General features: G+C 40.5%; 1 non-coding gene across 1 annotated transcript; it reads right to left on the reverse strand.

Moving 5' to 3' along the window:
* Positions 1-2,742: 2,742 nt before the first annotated feature.
* Positions 2,743-2,849, reverse strand: LOC131241761 (small nucleolar RNA R71). Its single transcript, XR_009169324.1, has one exon. It is a non-coding gene; the product is annotated as a small nucleolar RNA R71 (small nucleolar RNA).
* Positions 2,850-17,971: the final 15,122 nt, after the last annotated feature.

Here is a 17,971-nt window from a genome sequence, read left to right on the forward strand (position 1 = left end):
TCCCAGTCGTTAAACACAAGATGGACGGCGGAGCAGAAAGATCGGTGGACCACACCTAATCCAAGATAAACAAACCCTCTCCAAACGGTTTTTTGAGGGCATTTCAATGGACGGTGTGGATTTTCCTCCTGACGTCAATTAGTGGGACACCAGCCATCACAGCGTCGACGTGCGTCACCTCTGTTTCGCAAACAGAGGTTGCGTTCCGTTCCTGTGGGCCACCATCATGGTCCATATGGTGAATCTGGACCTTCCATTAGATTCCTACGGCCCATGTTACCATCGCCTAGGTGACAAAATTTCAAGAGGCAGCAGAGATATGTTTTTAACCGTATAAATGCGAGATGGACGGAGGAATAAAGATCTCATGGGCCACCACGGTTTGGATCCAAAACTGAGTAAGTCTGGGTGGTTCTTCGTCCTGAAGCCAATGGACGGAGTGGATCTCTTCTTCGGCGTCAAGAATAGGTTTTACCAAGAATCAGCGTAAGATTGATTTACGCACAGTCCTGCGTTATCTGGAGTCCGGTTCTGTTGCGGACGAGCTGCCAGTGCTTCCTTTCACCAACTTTCCTATGATTATAAAAGAGAGGAGCGTGTGGAGGAGCGGGAGGAGGAAGAAGACGTGGAGTTTGGCTTGGCTGCATCAGCGGCTGGAACGTGAGAGATAAAGACTAAGTTATTTTCTTCTTTTCTTTTCTTTTCTTTTTCGTTTTCTTTTCCTTTGCATTTGATTTCGAATTTAGCCATTCATGTGTGGCTAAAACTCTTAGCTAGGGCTAAGAGGTGAAGCCTGTAGCGGGATGGGAGATACTATTTAATGCGTTTAATTTAAATTTCTGAACTGAATTTGATTTTAAGTTGATTATTAAAGGAATATTTTCTTAGTCTTTAATGGTCTGTTGTGACTGAAATTACAATGGGTTTGCAATGGCTTTGAATATTTCTTTTTCCCTTTTGATGTTTATGACGTCAGGAGGCCCTGTTGTTCACCATCGTCTCCTAGGCACGGTTGGATGATGGTACCCTCCCTGACCTTCATGGCATGTTGATTGGTTGGTAATTAGTTTAATTCTGTTGTTTGCTTTGTCTCCTGGGCATGGTTAGATGATGGAATCCATTCTAATTCATATACTTTTCATCCCTTAAAAACCAGATCAAGTAGGTTCAGTTTGATTTCCATAAATCTTAATGCAGGCATAAGATCTCCCTGATCCCTACAAGTGGATCCTCTGAATCCCTAGTTTCCTTCCTCTGAATTCATTAAAGTTTTAGATAATCATTCCACAATTGTTTCTTAAATTCTATTTGGTTAGATCATATCTTAGTCTAGTTCTATTTCTACCTAGTTTCAGGAAACGTACAAGTTTCAGTCCCTGTGGATTCGACCTCGGTCTTACCGAGTTTATTACTACATCACAACCCTGCACTTGGGGTGTGAAGAAGTTCTTGGGACTGACGGTTACGATTCTCTGAAATTAATTGGTTTTAGGATTAGTTTAAGATTAGGATTTTACTAACCTTAGTTTTTTTATTTATTTTTATTTGAGTTCAAAACTAACTTGTTTCCTGTTTTATAGGATCTTGACATAAGTTTCTCAATTGGTAATTCCTTCCTAATTTCTCTACTTTTTCGTATTTTTAGAATTAGGGTTTAAATTTTAGAAAATTTCTAATTCTAGTATCCTCCCTTCTGTAGGAAATAGTTTATTTTTAGAAATTAGGTTATTTCTTTCCCTTTTTAGAAATTAACTTTCTATTTTTATTTTAGTAACTTTCTATTTTTAACTCTTTTTAAATCTAATTTGTTTCTTCATTTATTTTTAGAATTCATGTTTAGAAACTAACCTTCTTATTTTGTAGGCGTTTAAGATAGAAATCTCTAATTCGGTACACTCCTTCTCTACTTCCTATTTTTCAGTTCTCTTTTAGTAATTTACTTTCTAGTATAGGACTTTCCTAGGTTATTTTAGAAGTTTCCACTTTCTTTTAGAAATTAGTTTACTACTACCTTTATTTTAAAGGATTGTTCCTCTTCTTTTAGAATCTAACATATTTTATTTATATTTTAAAGGTCCTTAACTTAGGATTCCAATTTGGTAATTTCTTTCCAATTCTCTCTTTCTTTCTAGATTTTCTTTTCCTTTTTAGGATTAGATTTTTAATTGAGGGTTCGAGTGTTTTCATGCCCAAGTGGGCCCGTGACAACACTCGACGTCTCGTTTCAAGGAGGATTGGTTGAGGGGTTGACTATCCATCGCAGGACTAGACACCACTCGAAATCCCCTGAGTTAAGTGAAGTTATGGCTGAAGACCAACCTCCTCTACTTCCACCTAGGGTGGAGGATACCCAAGATGAGAATGAGGTGCAACAGGCACCCCCGCCTCGTACTTTACGAGATTTTCTACAACCGGCGGGAGTGAGTACGCCCTCCTGCATGATTTTTCCTGAAAACACAGGACAAATGGACATCAAGCCAGGAGTTATCCAACTCCTTCCCAAATTCCATGGACTTGAATCTGAAAGTCCATATTTACATTTGAAAGAGTTCGATGAGATAATAGCTACATTATGTTTTCCTAATGTATCTGAGGATACAATTAGGCTGAAACTCTTTCCCTTTTCCTTAAAAGAGAAAGCTAAGACGTGGTTACATTCATTGCGTCCTAGATCTATTGGCACATGGAACGACATGCAGAGGGAATTCATAAAAAAAATTCTTCCCACATCATAAAACGATTACCCTCAGAAAAGCGATCATGAACTTTGCTCAAAAGGAAGATGAAACATTCTTTCAATGTTGGGAAAGGTTCAAAGATTTGGTCAGTTCATGCCCACAACACGGATTTGAAACGTGGCGCATTACAAATTTTTTCTACGATGGACTGACATCTTCCATGCGCCAAATGGTCGAGACAATGTGTAATGGAGAGTTCATTAATAAAGATGTCGACGAGGTATGGGACTACCTCGATAGGCTGAAAAAACACAATCTTGGGACTATTACCCAAAGTCAAACACCACGTCTAGGCCGACTCAATTAAAGGAGAAAGGTGGATTATATCTCTTGAAAGAAGAGGATGATCTCAAGTGTAAAGTGACTACGCTCATAAGGAAAGTTGAGGCCATGGAAGGAAAGAAGGATAAGGTCAATGAAAATATTTGCGGCATTTGTGATTGCAACATTCACACAACTAAAAACTGTCCTACAATACCTGCCTTTCGAGGGGTGTTGAATGAACAAGCCAATGCCGTAAATAATTATCAAAGACCTTTTACTGGACCTAACTCCAATACATACAATCCTGGTTGGAAAAATTATCCAAACTTTAGTTGGAAGAATGGACAAACAGCTACTCCTCCAGGTGTCTTCAATCAAAATCCAAATCAAGTGAAACCTCAAGAGGAACCAGTTCAAAATTCCATACAAGAGCTGGCTCAGGCTATACGGGGAATTACAGATTTTATGCAAAAGATAGATTCTCGTATGACGGTTATAGAAAAGGGGATGCTTCCTGCACAACCTCTCCCCAATCCTAAACCGCAGTACGAGATTAATGATCCCAGCTCTTCAAATCAGATGGGGCATGTTAAATCCATCACCACTCTTAGGAGTGGGAAGATCATTGATAAAACTCTTCCGGTTAGACCCGAAAAGCCTCAAGAACCAAAAGAGGACAACAATGATGGATCCGGTGATGCCCCACAAAAAGTAGAACCGAAACTTCTAGAGAAGCCAGTTGCTCCATTCCCCAACGGTTGGTTTCACCAAAACCTCTCTCTAACTCTCGGGATATCCTAGAGGTGTTGAAACAAGTGAAAGTCAACATTCCTCTACTTGATGTCGTTAAACAGATACCTTCATATGCCAAATTCTGAAAGACTTATGCACGACCAAAAGACGAAAAATTATTCAAAAGAAAATCTTCTTGACTGAGAAAGTGAGTGCCATCCTGAAGCAAGACGTGCCACAGAAATTCAAGGATCCCGGTAGCCCAACCATATCATGTGTAATCGGGAACCATCGAATTGATCACGCACTTCTTGACTTAGGAGCGAGCGTCAATTTGATTCCCTACTCGGTATACAAACAGTTAGGTTTGGGTGAATTAAAACCCACCCTAACCACACTACAACTTGCTGATCGCTCTGTTCGTGTACCAAGAGGGATAATTGAGGATGTGTTGGTCCAAGTCGATAGATTTTACTACCCTGTAGATTTTATCATCCTGGACACCGAACCCATCAATAACATGAGCACTCAGATTCCCGTCATTCTTGGTCGCCCATTCCTTGCCACGTCAAATGCAATTATCAATTGCAGGAATGGTATCATGACTATGTCTTTTAAAAATTTGACATTGGAGTCAAACATTTTTTTCAATAACGGCAGCAACTCAGAGGATGATGACGATTTCCACGACATTAACATGATTGACTCTTTCGTGGAAGATACGACACCGCTGACCTTATCCTCCGACCATCTGGAGATGTGCCTGGCCCACTCCCATGATTTTGATGATGACATGATTAGGGAGACGTGCGCCTTGCTTGATACTGCACCGGTACTTGAAGTTAACCGGTGGAGGCCACAATTTGAAGAATTGCCACAAACCAATGTAGTGCCTCTACCGTCTAACCTCAAGCCGCCGAAGCTTGACCTAAAACCTTTGCCCTCTGATTTGAAATATGCCTATTTAGGTCAAGATGAGACATACTCGGTGGTGATCTCTGCCCACCTGGAGAAAGAACAGGAGAGTATGCTCATATCTACTCTCATTGAGCATAAAGGAGCCCTGGGATGGACGATAGCGGACCTCAAGGGAATCGATCCCTCGATTTGTACTCACCACATATATCTTGAGGATAATGCAAAAATCGCTCGGCAACCACAACGTAGACTAAATCCAAATATGAAGGAAGTGGTTAAGGCCGAGGTTCTTAAACTATTGGACGTGGGTATCATATACCCTATATCTGATAGTCAATGGGTGAGTCCAACTCAAGTGGTCCCTAAGAAGTCCGGAATCACCATCGTAGCCAATGCTAATAATGAACTCGTGCCAACTAGAGTCACTACTGGTTGGAGAATGTGCATTGACTACAGGAAGTTGAATACCGTCACAAGGAAAGACCACTTTCCTTTACCATTCATTGATCAGATCCTGAAAAGGTTAGCTGGTCATTCCTATTACAGTTTCCTTGACGGGTATTCGGGCTACAACCAGATAGAGATAGCCCCTGAAGACCAGGAAAAGACCACATTTACATGTCCCTACGGCACCTTTGCCTATCGAAGGATGCCATTCGAACTATGTAATGCCCCTGCCACCTTTCAGCGATGTATGCTTAGTATCTTTTCTGATATGGTGGGGCAATATCTAGAGGTCTTCATGGACAATTCCTCTGTTTACGGTCCATCTTTCAGCAAGTGCTTGGAAAGTCTTAAATGTGTGCTGAAAAGATGTGAAGAAAAGAACTTGGTACTTAATTGGGAGAAGTGCCATTTCATGGTTCAGAAGGGAATTATCCTTGGGCATATCATCTTGTCCAAGGGAATTGAGGTAGATAAGGCAAAAATCGATCTTATCTCTAACCTACCTCCACCCAAGAACATCAGAGACGTGCGATCCTTCTTAGGACACGCAGGATTTTACAGGCGATTCATAAAGGACTTTAGTCTCCTCTCTCGTCCTTTATGTACTCTTCTTCAAAAGAATGCTCTGTACGAGTGGATTGAGCAATGCCAGGAAGCTTTCACCAAGCTTAAGGGCACGTTAACCACTGCACCTATCATGCAGCCACCTGACTGGAGCCTTCCTTTTGAACTTATGTGCGACGCTTCTGATTATGCTCTTGGGGCGGTCCTAGGCCAGAGAAAAGATAAGAGGCCCTACGTCATTCATTACGCGAGTAGGACTCTAAATCCCGCCCAAGTGAACTACTCGACTACGGAAAAGGAACTCTTAGCTGTAGTGTTCGCCTTGGACAAATTTAGGTCCTACTTGATCGGATCCAAGATCATTATCTACACAGATCATGCGGCACTTAAGTATCTTCTTTCTAAGAATGATTCTAAGCCCCGCTTGATACGATGGATCCTTCTACTCCAAGAATTCGATTTGGAAATTAAAGATAAAAAGGGAGTAGAAAACGTTGTGGCCGATCACCTTTCTCGCCTTAATACTTCTGATTCCCTTGAGACGACCCATATCAACGACATGTTCCCTGATGAACAACTGTTCAGAGTCTCCCATTCACCTTGGTTTGCTGATATTGCTAATTATCTTGCTACAGGTGCCATACCGACACAGTGGACTGCGCAAGATAAGAAGAAATTTTTCACCGAGGTGCGCAACTTTTTCTGGGATGATCCTTATTTATTTAAATATTGCCCAGACCAAATCCTAAGGAGATGTGTACCAGACGATGAGCATCAGAGCGTCATCTCCTTCTGTCACTCACAGCCTGTGTAGTCACTTTTCGCTAAAAAGACCACGGCCAAGATTCTGCAGTGTGGCTTTTATCGCCCACTATGTTTAGGGACACTCATGAGTTTTGCAAAGCTTGTGAGCGTTGTCGAAATTGGGAGCATTGTCCGTCGAAATATGATGCCTTTGAATCCCATCCTTATCATTGAAGCATTTGATTCTTTGGGGCATTGATTTCATGGGACCATTTCCCCAATCATTTAGAAATCAGTATATTTTGCTCGCCGTAGATTATGTCACTAAATGGGTCGAAGCGATTCCGTGTCGAAAGAATGACCATCGCACGGTCATTAAATTCCTAAAAGAAAACATCCTTTCTCGATTCGGAACGCCTCGAGCCATCATTAGTGATGGGGGCTCACACTTTTGTAATAAACCATTTGAGAGCTTAATGAAGAAATATGGTATCTCTCATAAGGTGAGCACCCCATATCATCCACAGACAAGTGGACAAGCCGAGATTTCTAATAGGGAAATTAAACACATCTTGGAGAAGACGGTCAACCCTGATCGTAAGGATTGGTCAATTCGATTGACCGATGCCTTATGGGCATACCGTACTGCCTTTAAAACCCCTATTGGAATGTCTCCCTTTAGACTTGTCTATGGGAAAGCTTGTCACTTGCCTGTGGAACTGGAACATAAAGTGTACTAGGCGATTAAAAATCTTAATTTCAATCTGGATAACGCCGGCTCGCTACGCAAACTTCAATTGAATGAACTTGAGGAAATCCGGAATGATGCGTACGATAATTCGAGAATTTACAAGGACAAGATGAAAGCATTTCATGACCAACACATTTTGCGAAAATCATTCACGCCTGGTCAGAAGGTCCTTTTGTACAATTCTCGATTACATCTCTTTCCGGATAAGCTTCGATCTCGTTGGACCGGCCCTTACATTGTTGTTACTGTTTTTCCTCATGGGGCCATTAAGATAAGAGATCCCGACAATGGCAAGGAGTTTAAAGTCAATGGACATCGATTGAAACCATTTGTCGAGAAATTTGATTCGAGGACATGTCCATGCCTCGACTGCTCCTGTGTACCGGATTGATCTCCTAGTCGATGGAGGTATAGGTAGGTTTCTGTTTTCTTAGGACTAGAGTAGTTGCTTTATTTGTCTGTGAAGACGGTAAACTTAGCGCTCTGGGAGGCAACCCAGTTCTTCATTTCATGTCATTTTTATCATTAGTTAGTTCAATGTTTGTGGGTAACATTACTGCAAACCCTCACGAGACTACAACTTGTCCACTAGGGGTAACCTAGGGGTTTAAAGGCTTGTTGCATACGCTAAATGCAATCGAGAGCACCTATGAAAGTGGTATAGTTAGGATTTTATTTTTGTTATTTTTGTTGCCTTTTCTCTCGTGCTTACCGACGCTCTTGCTGTGATCTCTTGGAAAGTATCTCTCGTTTCATCAGCCAGGTACTATCTTCCCATCACTTCATATTCACTTTTCGTTTCCCATGTGCATTGCATTCTTATTTCTTTTACATTGAGGACAATGTAGATTTTAGGTTGGGGGAGGGAGATTAGGTCTCATAATCTGTATTTTCTTAGTCTTGAACAAAAGTAGTGAAAATTTTAAAAAAAAATTTCTGACATTTTGTTGAATTTAAAGTGATTTTGACGGTCATCTTGGATTTAGAATTACAAGATAAGTGATGTTGGTGATTTATGACTCTTAGATTCAGTTATCTATTAGATTTCACAGTGAAGTTTGAAGTGTTAATCCAGAATTAGAAGTTGTAAACATTGATTGAGTTATGATCTCATATGTCACATCTCTCTTTCACATTAAGGTTTCAGTTTGATAATTGAAGGGTTAACTTGGTAATCACTAAGCATGTAAGGAACTAGCCTAGAAAATTTGCCCGTCATGATCAAAAAAAAAAAAAAAAGGAGAGATACCCTTGGAAAAGGCTAGGCGAATAATCTACACCATAGGTTTGCTCCCCATAGGTGCGGATTCGATTCTCCTCTCCCTCGATAAAAAAAAAAAAAAGAAAAAAAATTCTAGTTTAAGTTTTGAGTGTCCTAAATACTATTTTGATTATCAATGTTATCATAAAAATTATCCATTGGATTTCTTAATGATGATAAGCCGAGATTTTATTATACACTCATGATACTCATTGTTTAGAATTGTTCTAATTAATGCATAAATACTTTAAAGTTGATTATGAAATTTATTGTGCACTTGATTCTAGGAGGAAGTAATATCCAACATTCATGCATCTTAGAATTTTCGAATCTAGACTGCTTTTTAAAAATAAAAATAAAAAATCGCTTGAGTTCATAAAAATTGTCCTGTATTTCTCAACTTATTTTTCGCATACTTTGCTCGGGACTAGCAAAATGCTGGTTGGGGGTTGTGTTGAGGGTCAAATATTGCATATCAGACCCAGTTGTTGCATAGAATTACACGCATGATACCGCTTAATGGCCTGATTAATCGTGTTTGTAATGCAGGGTGTATGTACGAGCCTGGACCGAAAAGGGTGCTTAAAGCATGGACTTAACGCTCTAATGACACCAAAGCATGGGACGGACTCCGGAGACCCAAGATCGGAATTACACATCAGGGACCCAAGAAAATCAAGGAATTGAAGCTCAGGTGGCCCGAAAAGGTCCACAATGCAAGATCACAGGGTTCCCACCATCGATCGATTCAAAACTTCATACGTGGCCCGAGGACCATAAATAAACCGTACACGTAAAATTTCAGCTCTTGATACTTGTGGAAGTGGCCCAACGGATAGATCAGCCCCTTTAATCATTATGTGGGCCCCGCCGATATCTGGATATACTCCAATTTTGGTCTCAACGCCTTAAACTACGTGTTCAAAATACGAATGGATGGAGCAGATTTCTTACAAACATCACCATGGGACCCACACATGTAGTGCACGTGTAAGGTGCACAAGTGCACCGGACGAACACCAAAAATAAAGAAGTCGGTCAGTGTGCGCTGATGGACTCTCCTTCTGAAAAATTCAAGAACGCCCAGTGTTCTTGCGACCGATTGACGGTTTGTAATCGTGGGCCCCACACATCACCCATTTGGCAGATCTGAATCGTCCATTGTATCCAGAAAGGGGGTTTAACCCATGCCTAGATTTCCTTTTGGCATCATGTAAGTTCTGTCACGTTCCCAGTCGTTAAATACAGGATGGACGGTGAAGCAGAAAGATCGGTGGACCACACCTAATCCAAGACAAACAAACCCTCTCTAAAGGGTTTTTCGAGGGCATTTCAATGGACGGTGTGGATTTTCCTCCTGACGTCAATCAGTGGGACACCAGCCATCACAGCGTCGACGTGCGTCACCTCTGTTTCGCAACAGAGATTGCGTTCCGTTTCTGTGGGCCACCATCATGGTCCATATGATGAATCTGGACCATCCATTAGATTCCCACAGCCCATGTTACCATCAACTAGGTGACGAAATTTCAAGAGGCAGCAGAGATATGTTTTTAACCGTGTAAATGCAAGATGGACGGCGGAATGAAGATCTCATGGGCCACCACGGTTTGGATCCAAAACCGAGCAAGTCTGGGTGGTTCTTCGTCCTGAAGCCAATGGACGGAGTGGATCTCTTCTTCAGCGTCAAGAATAGGTTTTACCAAGAATCAGCGTAAGATTGATTTACGCATAGTCCTGCATATTCTGGAGTCCGGTTCTGTTGCGGACGAGCTACCAGTACTTCTTTCCACCAACTTTCCTACGATTATAAAAGAGAGGAGCGTGTGGAGGAGCGGGAGGAGGAAGAAGACGTGGAGTTTGGCTTGGCTGCATCAGCGGCTGGAACGTGAGAGATAAAGACTAAGTTATTTTCTTCTTTTCTTTTCTTTTTCGTTTTCTTTTCCTTTGCATTTGATTTCGAATTTAGCCATTCATGTGTGGCTAAAACCCTTATCTAGGGCTAAGAGGTAAAGCCTGTAGCGGGATGGGAGATACTATTTAATGCGTTTAATTTAAATTTCTGAACTGAATTTGATTTTAAGTTGATTATTAAAGGAAATTTTCTTAGTCTTTAATGGTCTGCTGTGTGAATGAAATTACAATGGGTTTGCAATGGCTTTGAATATTTCTTTTTCCCTTTTGATGTTTATGACGTCGGGAGGCCCTATTGTTCACCATCGTCTCCTGGCACGGTTGGATGATGGTACCCTCCCCGACCTTCATGGCATGTTGATTGGTTGGTAATTAGTTTAATTCATGTTGTTTGCTTTGTCTCCTGGGCATGGTTAGATGATGGAATCCATTCTAATTCATATACTTTTCATCCCTTAAAAACCAGATCAAGTAGGTTCAGTTTGATTTCCATAAATCTTAATGCAGGCATAAGATCTCCCTGATCCCTACAAGTGGATCCTCTGAATCCCTAGTTTCCTTGCTCTGAATTCCTTAAAGTTTTAGATAATTATTCCACAATTGTTTCTTAAATTCTATTTGGTTAGATCATATCTTAGTCTAGTTCTATTTCTACCTAGTTTCAGGAAACGTACAAGTTTCAGTCCCTGTGGATTCGACCTCGGTCTTACCGAGTTTAACCTAAACCTAAACCTTAACCTTAACCTTAACCAATTCTCAATTCCCTAAACCTATAGCTTATAACCTAAACCTAAACCTTAACCTAAACCTAAACCTAAACTTTAGCCTATACCTATAACCTTACCCTAAACGAAAACCTATGACCTAAAACCTTAACCTATAACCTAAACCTAAACCTAAACCTAAACCTTAACCTAAACCTATAAGCTAAAACCTAAACCTAAACCTAAAACCTAAATGTATTCTCAAATCCCTAAACCTAAACCTACACCTAATCCTAATCTCAACTCCCTAACCTAAACCTAAACCTAAACTTGAAAACCCAAACATAAACCCGATCCCGAACCCGAACCCGATTTCCTAAACCTAAACCTTAACCTATAGCCTAAACCTTAACCTATAACCTATAACCTATAACCTAAACTCAATTCCCTAAACCTTAACCTAAACCTAAACCTATAACCTAAACCTAAACCTAAACCTAAACGTAAAACTTAAACCTAAACCTAAAACGTAAAGGTATTCTCAAATCCCTAAACCTACAACTGGAGTTGCAAATGCCAACAAGGAGAATCTTTCGGTGATTTCACAACCCGCCTGGTGAGTACTCAAGTTTGTATTTAGGTCATGTTATTTACAACATCTGAATTTCTTCCAACCATACTTGCAACTTGAATTATTTCATGGGTTTTGGGATCTGAAATTTAGCAAATGTCTAACCATTTTTAAAAGAACACTATCACAGAAAATTTCTATATCAACAGTGTCTTAATGCTTGGTTTTACCCCATTTTCATCTACATATCATTCCTGGGGCAACTAATAGAAAATCCAAACGGTTTTATACTGGCAAAGTTAGTATATATTAAGTTTCTTCCTGTCCTATGCAGGGCTTTGACAAACTGAAATAGACAGTTGAGAAGTGGGAGGACATAACAAAGGCACCGGCACGATTTAATCTAAAGTTTTTTGCTGACAAAGACACGTATGAAGCCATGTATGAACCTTGCAAAGTTCCAGAACAAGACTGCTCACCAGCTGGCCATGGAAGTCATCCGTAACTGAAATGAAAGTGTTTCTCTTGCCTTGCTTCAATCTGAGGCAGCTCATATGAGGCCAGAGAATGGTTGTTGGTTCACCATTGCTGAATGGTCTTGTAACTCTTTACCATTAGTAATTTCTTCAATCTGAGGCAGCTCATATGTGATTGTAATTGAATGAATGATTGATTATGCAAGTGGTAATTGAATGAATGAATGATTATGCAGGTGGTAATTAAATGAATGAATGATTGTAATTGAATGAATGAATGATTGTAATTTAATGAATGAATGATTGTAATTAAATGAATGAATGATTATGCGGTGGTAATTGAATGAATGAATGAATGATTATAAAATTTTATTTAATGTAAGCTATAGCTACGGATATTAACCGTAATGTTATAAAATTTAGGATATTGCTACGGATCCAACACTACTTCTAGCTACCAATAATATCCGTAGTTGTAGGTTTTAGCTATAGAAAAATTTGCTACGGATTATATCCGTAGCTATTTTAACCTATTACTACAGTTATATCCGTAGCCATAGGTTGTAGACCTATTGTTTCGGGACCTACGACGACTGTCGTGCCAGATATGGCTATGGATTTAATTCATAGCTATAGATTAAGCTACGAGTTAAATCCGTAGCCTTTGCCCATTTTTCTCATAGTGCCCGATTGTAGCCGAGCCGAGAATCTTCCTCTCCTTCAGTTGTTTTCACCATTCCAGATTAACTCTATGTATCTGATCGGATTAAGATGGTGTCGGACCTCAGAATTGAAGGGACTCGGATCTTCCCATAACAATATATATATATATATATATATATATATATATATATATATATATATATATATATATATATATATATATATATATAACCTCTTCCCACCTAACCACTAGTTTTGAGTAATTCTTGTTGGGGATTTGTGCTGCGGAATCACATAGATCTAGATCTAGAAAATCAATCTAAGAGCAACAAGCAATCATAAGAGAACCAAAAAATTTAACGTGGAAAACCTTTACGGGAAAAAAAAAACAACGGCACAAAGCGATAAAAATCCACTATGAAATAGATATTATAAAGAGAGAACTTACCCGATTCGAACAATCTCAAATCTCACCCTTGCTATACACTTAAATAACCCTAGAACCCTTTTAGAAACCCTTAGAAAACCTTTAGGAAGCCTTAGAATGCTTTAGAATAACTCTAGGGACCCCTATTTATAGTTTAGGAAACTCCACTTATACACCTACTTTAGAAAATTTCGAAAACCGCATCAAATTTACGCAGTCCGCGGGTGGTCTGCATAACCCTCGACTAGTCGAGGTAGGGCTTCGACCGATTGAGCCAGCCCCTCGACTAGTCGAGCGTCCCGGACATCCAAAAATAATACTTGCTAGACTTCGAGTCGAGCGGGCCTCGAACGATTGAGTGGACCCTCGACCAGTTGAGCCGGCCCCTCAACTGATCGACCAGCGCGGTGATGTACAAATTTAAGATATCTGTTTGACAACAATCTCCACCATGTCTTCAATCTTCAATCGTATAACTTCTTGACCTCTTCTTTTATCTCTGCATCGTATCATAGTTTCAATCAATGCTTCTCGTGCACACTCTGTCCTTCTTTTACGCTATCGCCAAGCCCAGAGAAGTTGTACAAAACTTGAATTTCTCTGTAGTATCGACCTTGGTGAGCATGTTTACTGAATTCGTGCTGGTGTGAATTTTCTCCAGTGTTACGCCTCCTTCTTCAAGCACCTGTCGGATAAAGAAGTGAAGAACATCAATGTGTTTAGTCCGTGAGTGATAAACAGAATTTTTAACCAAATTGATAGCGCTCTCGCTATCATAGTTAACCAGCATGGCCTCCTGCTGAAGTCCCAACTAATTTATCATGCCTCTGAGCCAATATCTTTTTTAAACACTTCCGTCACTGCCATATATTCTTCTTCGGTTGTGGAAAAAGCCACTAAGGATTGAAGCTTTGACATCTAACTAATTGCTCCACCTGTTAGCACAAACGAGTATCCTAAAGTAGACTTCTTGGAATTCACACTACCTGCGTAGTCGGAATCCACATACTCTACCAACTTTGTCCTTGTCTTATCAAAAATTAAGACATAGTCTTTCGTACTTGTTGGGATTTAACATGTATCTTTTGAAGTAGCTATTTCACCGCTTCCCAATGTTACTTGTTGGGGTTTGACATGTATCTGCTCACAACACTGACTACCTGTGAAATATCTGGTCTCGTACAGATCATAATATACATTAAACTACCAACCACGTTCGAATAAGGCACATGAGACATAACCTGCTTTTCCTCATTTGATTTAGGACATTGTTATGAGGAAAGCTTAAAGTGAACCGCGTGAGGAACGCTCACCGGCTTTGCTTGGTACATCCCATATTTGATCAATACCTTTTCAAGGTATTCTACCTATGATAACCAAAACTTTCTTTTCTTCCCATATTTATGAATATTATCTATGCCGAGAACTCTTTTGCATCCCCCACTTGTTGGGGATTTATGCTGCGGAATCACACAGATTTAGATTTAGGATAGCAATCCAAGAGCAACAAGTAATCACAAGAGAACTCAAAGATTTAACGTGGAAAACCCTTGTGGGGAAAAAAACCACGGCACAAAGCGACAAAAATCGACTATGAAATGGATATTACATAGAGAGAGGACTTACCCAATTCGAACAACCTCGAATCTCACCCTTGCTACACCCTTTGACAACCCTAGAACCCTTTTAGAAACCCTTAGAAAACCTTTAGGAAACCTTAGAATGTCTTAAAATAGCTCTAGGGATTCCTATTTATAGTTTAGGAAACTCCACTTACGCACCTACTTAGGAAAATTTCCAGTGATGTATAGATTTAAGACATCTGTTTGACAACAATTCTTTCATCCCAGCGAGGCATATTAGAATGGGTCGGAAGGCCCACAGTGGGCCCTCCTATTTTTTTTTTCAATTTTTTGAAAGGTGTGGTCACTTGAGTTCTGGAAGGTCATGATTTTTTGGGTCTGGATCTGGATCACCTTGTACTAACACCTGGTCCATTAAATAAAGGGGTACGTACGCTCCAACGATACACATGCCACTTTAAGCTGTGGTGGCACCGAGCAGATATATGGCTCATCAGTGTTCACTGAATCCAACTCATCTGTCCGATGCCCACTACTCAAGTTGCTTTGATGGCGTAAAACTAAGCTTATCCAAAACTCAGGCCGTTGACAGACAAGTTTAGAGTGGACGCCAACCATTGATTTGAGTGGGGCCTACTGTGTTGTGTATATATGATCTAGGCTTTTTAGACCCTTCATCTGGATTAGATGAAGGGACAGGCCAAAAATCATACGGTTTAGAGACTCATGTGGTCCCAGTCAAAATAAAGGATGGATATTCCCCTCTTACCTTGTTTCCATTTCTGTGGCCCACTTACATTTTGCATCGCTTTCAGCCAACTTGAGGCTACGCCTTTGATGGACAGGTTGGATGGTGTTCAGGCATCACGTGGGCCCCACATCTGCCTCATCTGACTATCACCACTAGAGTGCACCTCTTCAATAAATGTCGGATTACTCGATTTGGCCCCAACCCAAACCCAGATTTTAACAGGCTGGCTCTGGCATAAAAGCTAGAGCCAGTTATTAAATGCATTGGATAGTGGTATTAAATATGTTGGACAGTGGAATTAAGTTGTATTAAATGGGATTGCATTACTAATCCTATTTTAAAATTGGGGATGACATGTTTAGAACGAGTGAGAGATGGAATTAAAATTAACTTTATAAGCTTTGAAAATTGAGTATTGTGTTGAAAAGTGTGAGATGGGATTACTAATCTCATGGATGATTGGTTTTTGTTGCATACACGTTAAATCCAAATGCATTTTGAAAGCAAATCTTAGGATTTTTTTTATTAATACATACATTCCAAACATAGTATTAGAAAACATGGAATAAACTCATTCTTGGGACAATACTTTACACATGCATTTATTACAACCATTGCAATTCCATCCACCTTAATCCCACTTAATACAGTGGGCCAAATAGGCCCTAATTGCACCCCTCTTCCAAGACAAGGAACCTTTGGTAAATGGGTCATATGAAAGATGGCCCCCATAATATCAACTGTTGCAATCACTGATTAATGGGCCTCACTTGAAACTCAAACATGCCGTACAAACTTTCAATTAGCATACGACCTCAAACACTGGAGGATCCCAGCTTGCTTTCTTCTTCTCTCTTAGCCGTCTATTAAATATTTCTTCTTCTCTCTTGGCCGTCTATTAAATATTAGCATTCTTGAAATACCAACCGTTACGATGTCTCGAACAGTACTATATAACATTTCCTGGGACAAAGTCAGCTTGGGCCGAACCTCTAACAGATTCCGAAGAAAAATCCCTGACATACTTATAAAATCAGGTGCATTTATATACTAACATACATGTACCAACTTAAAAAGTCCAAACAGAAACTTTCATGCCTACTCTCATGCTTCTGACCTGTGTGGGCATCATGGTCATGGAGGTTTGCTAATTACACACCTGTTTCTGAGAAACCTTACACATCCATATGTGGGTGCATGTTCCATGAGGTGTGTGATATTTGAGCTTTCCATCAGGTCATGAGCTACACTGTTCAGATCTTCTGGCATAAAAATTAGGCCATGTCACACTTCAAGTAGGCCACAGCATATTAAAATAAATCAATGGTTGGAAAAGACTTTTAAACTGTCAATTCACTTTGCGCAATTTGGCTCACCTGAAGAGGGAAATTATCATCTGATTATTGGAGATGAGATCCAATCAATACTCCCAAGCTTATGGAATGCTCAAATCTCATACACTGTTTCGCATTTGCATATGGCCCTACACTCTGATTATGGGTGGCAAGGGGTTGGGATCGGGTTGGCTGAGGTTGTCCTTACGCAGTTCTTTGCCTTAACTGGGCTTATAAGGCCGTGGCCCTGTCCTTACAATAATCCTACATATAAACAGCTTTGATCATTGAAACATGACCCATGTCCCATTATTCTCTTTAAATGACATGTGCATCAAATGGGCAGCATTAAACGTCTTTAAGTAATTATAACAGTGGCCCACCTAATGATTGAATCAGGCCGACAGACCCGGTTGGGCCATTTATCGGTGGCTGTAGTCCAGCCCAACCCAGCATGGGCCTAGCTATCAGTCCCAAGCCTGGCTCTGGGGCCAACTTTAGGCAACGAAGCCCTAGTCCGGACAGGCTGAGCCTCCAGGCCCATTGCCACCCCCTACATGTTATTAGCTAGCCTCATATATGAACATAGTATAAAGTGGGGCAAGTGCGCTTATCTGAATAGGCCCATTGCCACCCCCTACATGTAATTAGCTAGCCTCACATACTAACATAGATTTGGACTGAGCTTCAAATGATATGACCTATGAGTTGGCTGTGTTTGAATTTTAGTCCCAATAACTAATTTGCTAAGAGCTTGTATTTGCCCAAGCTGAGGTAGCAATCGTGGGAGGAAAACCATGGGCCACGACGGAAGGAAAACAAACTCTTTTTCAGCATTGTACTGGGTCGGTGAAGCCCAACAACCTCACACACACAAGCATAGCACACATTCATGTGGTTTATCAGGCAGGCCTGCGTTCTAAAGACACGCGGGTGTTGTGCTACTCAGATGAGTCAACTTGGTGCCTGACTGATTTATCATCATGAGTGACCTGGGCAAGTCACCCCCAACATGCTGATCAGTCAGGCCAATTCACCCCTACTTGGGCAAGTCCTCACACATCTAGAGACTGAATGAGTTGGACCGAGTCACGGGGCCTTTTAACTATGGGTAGGTGTCATTTTATGG

The sequence above is a fragment of the Magnolia sinica genome, chromosome 3 (assembly GCF_029962835.1).
Source record: "Magnolia sinica isolate HGM2019 chromosome 3, MsV1, whole genome shotgun sequence".
In the NCBI taxonomy this organism is placed as follows: Eukaryota; Viridiplantae; Streptophyta; class Magnoliopsida; order Magnoliales; family Magnoliaceae; genus Magnolia; species Magnolia sinica.